This window comes from Amblyomma mixtum, chromosome 4 (assembly GCF_055824585.1).
Source record: "Amblyomma mixtum isolate Tamu chromosome 4, ASM5582458v1, whole genome shotgun sequence".
Taxonomy (NCBI): domain Eukaryota; kingdom Metazoa; phylum Arthropoda; class Arachnida; order Ixodida; family Ixodidae; genus Amblyomma; species Amblyomma mixtum.
This window is the reverse complement of record NC_143015.1, coordinates 70,529,762-70,538,202: the sequence shown is the minus strand read 5'-3', so window position 1 is coordinate 70,538,202 and position 8,441 is coordinate 70,529,762.

Here is an 8,441-nt window from a genome sequence, read left to right as displayed (position 1 = left end):
AAGCTATGAATCTCTGTATGGTAAGGAAGGCTCCTGTCCTCAATTTCAAAGGTCTTCTTGATCCCTAGGGAAGCCGTAAGGGCTCTACTATACGAATGAGAAGCAAAACATTCAGCCTCGTTACTTTTGGCAAAGACTGTACAACAAAACAGCATATACATTACATATTTAAAGGCACCGTAAAGGCTCCTTAACGGACTAATAGCCTTCTTAATCAATCAAAATCTTCTTTTCAAAGCTTGAAGCGCATTGTTGCCACCAAGTGATCGAAGGACGCGATGAAACCGCTAGCTTTTGTTAAGCTCTTCTGCTGATTTAAGTGAATGCCGTCATTTCAGAACGCGATATGCAAACCACCCTATGCAGTTATTGGGATCTTCGTTTATCCTTACGTGCTGAACCGATTGCATAAAACAAAGAAAAAATCGCTCTGAGTGGCGTAACTGTATACGCAATAGGTGTGGCGCATAGGTTTATATAATTCAATCGTGGGCTTTCCTATTGCAAACACCAAGCCTTGCAAGCAAATGAATGCTGAACTGTCCTAAACAAATTGGAGAGTTGCACTGTGCTCTGAAGTAAATTTTATTCGCAGTGAGAAATATGTAGTGTTAAGACTGGCGACAACAGGGTTTACCTCGAATCTGGGGTATGCTTTTGCCATCAGAAACCAATGTGTTAGCAAAGTGATGACAGCATGGCGAACGCATGCGGATCACAAGGAGATCGCGTGGCAAACGCCTGCGGGAAAGATGGGGAGCTCGTGTCGACCGCCTCCTCCTGTCTTCGAAGCGCTGACGATGTGCCAAGGAGGCGGAGAGAACCTCCTAACCTGTGAGCCCGCCTCCTCGCTTGTGCGTGTCAACGAATGAAGGTGTGTATGAGTACCTGCGAACTTTTTTACCTCATACTGGTAAGTCCTGCATCAGCTAGTATGGCATGAGCCCATGCACAGTATACCTACCATAGCTACTAGCCCAGGAACTAGCAAACGATAGAGACCATGTTGTCTGCATTGAGAAGGGAAATTCTCCGCTTAGGCCTACACAACGCAGATAAATGCGTTCCCCTTGTCTCCTCACCATCAACGTCTTTTACTCAATGACAATCCTCTCTTGGTGGAACGGATGGTGATTTAGACGGACACGTCCGGCGACAACCGAACACCACTTATAGCAGTAACTAGAGTAATCCATGGAGCAGCTGAGTGCCTCTACCATTTCTGCCGCCATGCGCACGCTACTCGTCGTATTTGTCGAGGGGTCAGCGTGTATAATAAAAAGGGGAAGCGTGTTTATGGCGCCGTGTTATTTTAAAAGAGGACGGAGAGATAATGAGATTAAACGGTGCCATGAAGATAGAGACTGTTTAGTGCGCCTAACTCATTTATGCCTGAACTTCGGGAAATAAAAAAATACATTTTTAGGCAATGAATGCTTATTTAGATTTTGAATTTAGCATCATCGGTTTATCGCAGCGAATATTTTCTCAATGCCGACTTTTAAGCCAGTCTGCATGTAAGATACTAGGCGAGTACACTGCCTGTTGCGTGTGGACGAACTTTTGAGATTTCACGTGGACTCTGACGTCACATTTCTCCTGAATAACAGCGCGAACTTGGACGAGGAAGAAGAAACTTTCTCTGGCGGACTTCCTCTGGCAAAGGACCCTTCTTCAGCTTCGTGCCTCACAGCCCGAGAAGCCAAAGACTGAAAACATCATCCACACCGCCGGAAACGTTACGCTCCCCAGTGATGTGCGTCGTGTTCTCTCCCAAGGGCCGAAGTACGCCACGGAACCCAAGAGGTCACCGGCTGAACTTCTGAGCATGGTGAAGCAAGTCTCCAGGCTAGCACCCGCAGCCGAATCCGAAAGATGCGTGTCCGAAGCAGTGGACGCCTTGCTGCGTTGCAACGTCCCGAAGAATCAGAGTCCAGTCGGGATTACAGAATCATGTTTGAAGAAGCAGTCACTGTGCGTGATTCCTGCGGACAAAGAAGGGGTCTTCCTTGTGCTTCCGCCCCAAATTTACTTATCCAATGGTCAGGAAGCTAATCTCTCCTTATTCAGTGTTCAGAATGTCTCTTTGGCCAAGGCCAAATCTAAGGCTAAGAAAGTTTGTAAATGCCTCAATCTGGATATATTAAGTAAATCAACAGGCAAAACCAAACGACTCAGCTTACAGCTATCTTTTAGTGCGAAAACCCACAAGCCAGATATTCCGTTTCGCGTTGTCGTTTCTGAGAACGGAACATGGCAAAAGTCTGTTTCAGTTTTTCTTAAGAAGATTTCAAATTCTCTGACCTCTGAGGTGAAAAATTCGCAGGACGTAATCCACTTTTTGGAAACCCACAAGAACAAAGGTCTCTTAGCCTGCAATTTTGACGTAAAAGATTCGCGCTGTTATTCAGGAAAATGCCCTAGCAACACGCCCAAGCTTCCGCTTTAACGTCTCACATTTCTCGTCACATGTGGTGGTTTTCTCGTGGTAATGCGAAAATCTAGTTTGCTTTTTCAGCGGGATGACAATGCAGCCGATGTGGCGGCTTCTGCTCACTGCTTCCAGAGAAGACTGGCCGCTATTTCATCATCAGCCTGATTACGCCCACTGCAGGGCAAAGGCCTCTCCCATGTCTCTCCAATTAACCCTGTCCTTCGCCAGTTGCGGCCACCTTATTCCCGCAAATTTCTTAATCTCATCCGCCCACCTAACTTTCTGTCGCCGCTTGCTACGCTTGCCTTCTCTTGGAATCCTCTCCGTTACCCTTAAGGACCAGCGGTTATCTTGCCTTTTGTATTACATGCCGTGCCCAAGCCCACTTCTTCCTCTTGATTATAAGTAGGATATCATTAACGCGCGTTTGTTCTCTCACCTACTCCGCCTGCTTCCGATCTCTTAGCGTATGCACCTATCATTTTTATTTTCATAGCTCGCTGCGTTGTCCTTAACTTAAGCTGAACCCTCTTTGTTAGCCTCCACGTTACTGCCCCATAGGTGAGTACCGGTAAGATACAGCTGTTGTATACTTTCCCCTTGAGAGATATTGGGAAACTGCCATTCATGATCTGAGAGATCCTGCCATATGCGCTCCACCCCATTCTTATTCTTCTAGTTATTTAGCTCTCATGATCCGGATCAGCTGTCACTATTTGCTGTAAATAGACATTCTCTTACTACTTACAGCACCTGGCTACCAATTGCGAACTGCTGTTCCCTTGCTAGGCTGTTAACATTACTTTGGTTTTCTGCATGTTAATTTTTAGCCGCTATTTCGAAACGTCCACAAAGCAATAATTTCTCAAGAACACATTTAAAAACCTTGAGGAAAATGATGAAGACCTTTAGGGTGCTTTGTTATTAGCAGCGGCGAAGTAGCCACAAGTGCTCTCCGTAAGTTTCTGTGCTCTTTTCTGAAATTTCTCCGAGGTGCCTCTAAGGGGAACTGGTGAACTGAAAGTCGGGGTACTGTACCTTTGAAGAAATGGAATCTTAATGGCGCATGGCTATTAAGAACGATTCTGGGCGTCCTACATCAATTGCAGTGACCGCATCTATATTGAAGCGAAATGCGAAACCGCTGTTTTAATGAAGTATCGGTGCTTGTTAGCGAAGGCAGGTGGCTGAGATCCGCAGACTTCAAAGCGATAGAAAGTTCAATAATACTTTACAACTGTAAGCGCACAGTGCAGCTTTTGCTCGTGAGGCCGATGAATTTCTAGTATTAACCGTAGCTGCAAAAACTGTCTTTCGACCGCGGAGGTCGAATATCGATAGAGGCGAAATTCTAAAGGCCATTGTAATGTGCGATGCCGTTGCACGTTAAAGAACATCAGGTGGTCCAAATTTCCGGAGCCCTTCATTACTGGGCCCCTCATAGTCTGATTCGCTTTGGAAAGTTTAACCCCCACAAACAGAAACAGTCTAAGCCGGTGCTTGCTGAGCAGTTCAGATTTTCCGGTAGAAACACCACAAACGACCAGTGGAGTTTTGAAGAAGCGTAGCTTGATGGGATAGTTGCTGCATGATCACAGGTAAAACCAGCTGAAAAGGAAGCATCACAAGAAGAAGGAGTGTACGGGGTGACCTGCAGACTGGTTCTTCTAAATGCGTCCTTTTCTGCGGGTTTTTTTTTTCCGCCGTAACCAGTGGAGTTATCATTTTCCAATACAATTCATCTGTGTGAAGGAAGCTAATACGCAATTAAGTACCGTTATTGTGATTGAACCATTGATTTGATGCACTGATGTGATCTAGCTAGAAGCGTGTTCTCTGAAATCGTGGCACCCCTCTAAGACTGTGATGCTGCATATGAAAGCTGCCTGCAGACTAGTACGATGGCGATAGAGTTTAGGCAGGAGCACGCGTACAAGCCATCAAATGCTAATGAATCTATACTCCAAACACGAAGACACCTTATGGGATTAAAAAGGATGTAAGCGCTCTTCTAGCGCACTTCGTTTATGGACAGGGTATGCTGCCCAAGTGCCGGGTAGATTTAGATCAATAAATATACGGTATGCTTACTTTTGGCAACGGAGGCATATTTCTACGCAAAGCATAGGTACGAAGGAGAGTTTTTAACACGTCACCGGAGTTCTTCAGGTTAGCAAATAGAGGAGGCTGAAACCTCGTTTAAAACCTTCATGACTGCTAACTTGGCATGTTCTGAAGATGCTGGTCGTGTGTAGAAACACGTGTAGAGGTCTGCAACCACAGTCATTGATCAATGACACAAATCTCGTCGTAAGCGCATCGACAGCGTCTAGTAATGTGCATCTGCTAACCCTAATTGTAATAAGACTTCCCTGCGCATTTTTTCGGCCACGCATCACAGAAGCTAGGCTGCAGATATATTTATTTGAGGCCACGGAGTCCTTTTAGTGTGCTGTCACTCAAGCTCGAATTCATGGAACTGGCCGTTTGTCTTCAGGCGCCCGGTTTGACACCTGCCACAGTGGGCAGGTTGTGATGACGTCACTATGTCGCGTGCTCTAAGTCGCAGGTGGGCCACATGCTTTACCGCTCACAATACCGCCGCCACCAACGACGCAGGAATTTCTACAGACGGGAGCCATGATTGGTATGTACGCATAGATCGACTGTGATAACACTGTCATCTCTATTGTTCTTCATCCATGACGTGGAAACACATATAACACACGGAATACACTTAATGTACCGTTTTAATCACATAGCAGTGTCATAAATAAAGAACAGTCACAATAAACAGTGCAAAGCCAAACAAAGCGACGAAAAACAGTGGCCACATAGTGCTAGTGCACCTAATTATCATTTGTCTTAACTATGCTGAATCAGTCTTTTTCGACGTAGAAACCACCAGCTTGAGCTGAGGGCAGGGAAAAGTTTTAAATACAATGTTCAATGCAATAAATGCATCTGTTTCTGACCGATACACAGCAGCATTCCCAGAAAGAGCCATGGATTTAACAAATTTTTACTGACAACCAGAACTTGACGGATTTGTCTTCGGCGCCCTTTTAAGACGTTCAGTAATGGAGGGATTGCTCTCCTTGCCTCGATGCATAAAACGGTATGTAATGATGGATGACGAGGATGCTTCAATAAATGATAAAAGGTTCGATGACCTAATTTCGTCTTTGTTATTTAGTAAGAAAATGGCCTTCTTTTGACTGGATGCTAGAAGTGAAGTGGTCCGCAGTATTGCATGAATAGGTCTAGAACGTGACGCTATCTTCCGCGATGGGCACGTTCCACTTCGAAGACGAAGAAGATGGCCGGCAGGACTGCGGAGCTCTTGTCCCAAGCCAGCGTCTACGTAACTTCTCCGGAGAACCAGGTGGGGCACTCAAAGGCTACTGCACATGTCGGAAATGTTGCCTCAAGAAGCGCCACGACAGCCAGACCCAGCCCTGCCCGTCGGGAGCAGCGACTGGTGTCCAAAGAGGTCTCCGGGGCCGCCGTTTCCGCCCACGTTCCTTTAACCAGCCACCATCCTCGCTTCGTCTCCCGAAACACCACCGACCAATTCATCATAGTGCCGGGGCCAGGAGCGGCTCGCGTGATTGGCACTGCCGTGGGCGGAGACCAAAGTGCTCCCGACTTGTGGCTTCTGTGCGTGCAAACCTGCGTGGCCAGTGTGGTTCTGACGCTCATTTTATCCCTGATGTACGTCATAATGTCGATGGACACTGCGGGGCTACTTCAGACTGACGACGATGTTGACATTAATTTGCCATCGAATGCTACTAAGTCGCCCGTATACACAGTGAAATTCACCCCTTTTAGTGACCATGACGAGACATCAACGAGTCGCAAGGCTACCGTTTTAGTCACGCCAACGCATGAGGGAGAAATGTTCACCGCCAGTGAGGGCACCGTCACGTGAATTCCGCTTAAACAAGGCGTGGCCGGGACGATGTCACTGTGCTTTATAGTTGTTCTTTCTGCCTCCATTTCAAAAAAAAAAAATAACGAACACGCGCAATGGAACAATTCCGACCTCAACACGCCCTAGTACTCTCACTAAACTGCTTCAGAACTCCTTTCCTGGGACTGCGACAGAGACAATTTTTGGGGCATGCTGGCGCGCCGTTTAAAAAAAACACTACAGTGAATTTTCATTACCGCTGCACAGAATGATTTTTTTAATAAACAAGAATGTGCTGTTTATGAAATATACATAGCCCAGTTTTTAACCAATGACAAGGGGTTCAAGGAATTGTCGATGGGCCTCAGTGCCACTATCGCCGCGCCAATCTTGCAGCAGCACAATCATTTTGCGGTCAGCTTTATCGGCTTTAAGTGTGTGTAGCCTTTAACCTTAAAGGCTACACACAGGGTACTGCCGTCTGAAATACGGAGATCTTTCCACCCCATTCCATTTAAGAGCGTAGCTCTTAGGCACTCGTTCCTTTCTTCCGCGTCGTAGTCGTCGACTTAGCCGGTTGTCCAAGTAGCAAAGCGAAACGACACCAGAAAGTTGGCTCCCACGGCAGGATCCTGGGGTGGCGTGCATCCTGACACGCCACCTGGCATGCCACTACGCACCGGGGTGAAACATGCCACCTGACAGGTCAAAGGTCACCCTTTCACCTGTCAGGTGACAGATTGCAGTTACTAGCAGAGCGAAGCACCTCCTGCCACGGCGAAAGCGGAGGAATGGAAATCCAGAAGGTGGCTCCCGCGGAAAGATCCCGAAGGGCGGCCAACAGTGTACCACGCCACCTGCTAGCCATGAAGAGCTGCGCTCAAGGTTCGCACCACCGGCTATCGTAATCATATGTAACTTATTTTACTATTGCTTCGAAAAGCGTGTTTCAATGGACAATTTGGATGCAGACGTTACTTGCAATTAAGTCTGGCACACATGCAGCCATTTTTTTTTTGCAGCCGAAAACGCGCCGCGTTTGCAGGAGGCTACGGAAACAAAAATAGCACCTGTAATGTCAAGTTCTCAACTCCCATTACTTCTCTCCTCCTTCTGTACGGAGATGATTGCCGTTCGAGAGGTGATGTGCATTGCTGCTGCCATTCCCATGCTTCCTACAACCTGCATTTTCATCCGAACCAACGCCCTTCCAATAACACGCCTACTCCGACGCGTCATTCGCAGATCAGGAAGTTGCCAAAGCATCCATCGTGCGGCGGCACGCATCCCGCAGTCAGTTCGTAACCAGTGGATCCCAAGTAACCTTTTGAGTTGTGCAAAGCCATGCAGATTCTGAAACACGTCAAGCGACACCAACCACTACATTGTCTCGATTCCTAAACGTGGGTGAGGCCGCTTCCAACAAGAAAGAAGCTCCTCCAGTGCCGCACACCTGCTGTCATCCTTGCGTCTCATCCCTCGTGTGGTACCTATGTGGTTTTCCTGGCACTGACGTGCACGAAAATGCGGCATCTGGCCGCAGCAGGTCTGTCGCCGAACAACCCTTCATCATATACCGCTTCGACGCAGGAATACATCATCGCTCACTCCTCGACTTCATTAGATCGGCCAACCTATTCTCATCATTTAAACATGCTTTTCTTTCCACCAGTATTACATATCGCCTCGATGCCGGGAGGTAATAAATCTCGCTTTTATAAAAAGTGATAGGTGAGACAGCCACCGGTCGGGGACACGAAAAACAAGCTCAGGCAAAACTAACCCCAACGCCACCTTCGTTCCAAGCACAAAGCCGGAACAGCTGCCTCGTCGTATGCGACTGCGTAGCGTATCACTGTGATTACATTACACATAGTCTTTGGCAAAAAGAAAAACAAACCCTGCCACAATGGCTCAGTGCTTATGGTGCTCAACTGCTGACCCGAAAGACGCGGGCTCGATCGTGACCACGGAGGTCGCATTTCGATCAAGGAGAAGTGCTAGAGGACCGTGTACTGAGCGATATCAGGATGCATTAAAAATCCCCAGGTGGTAGAGATTACCCGGAACCTCCCACAACAGTGTTGCTCA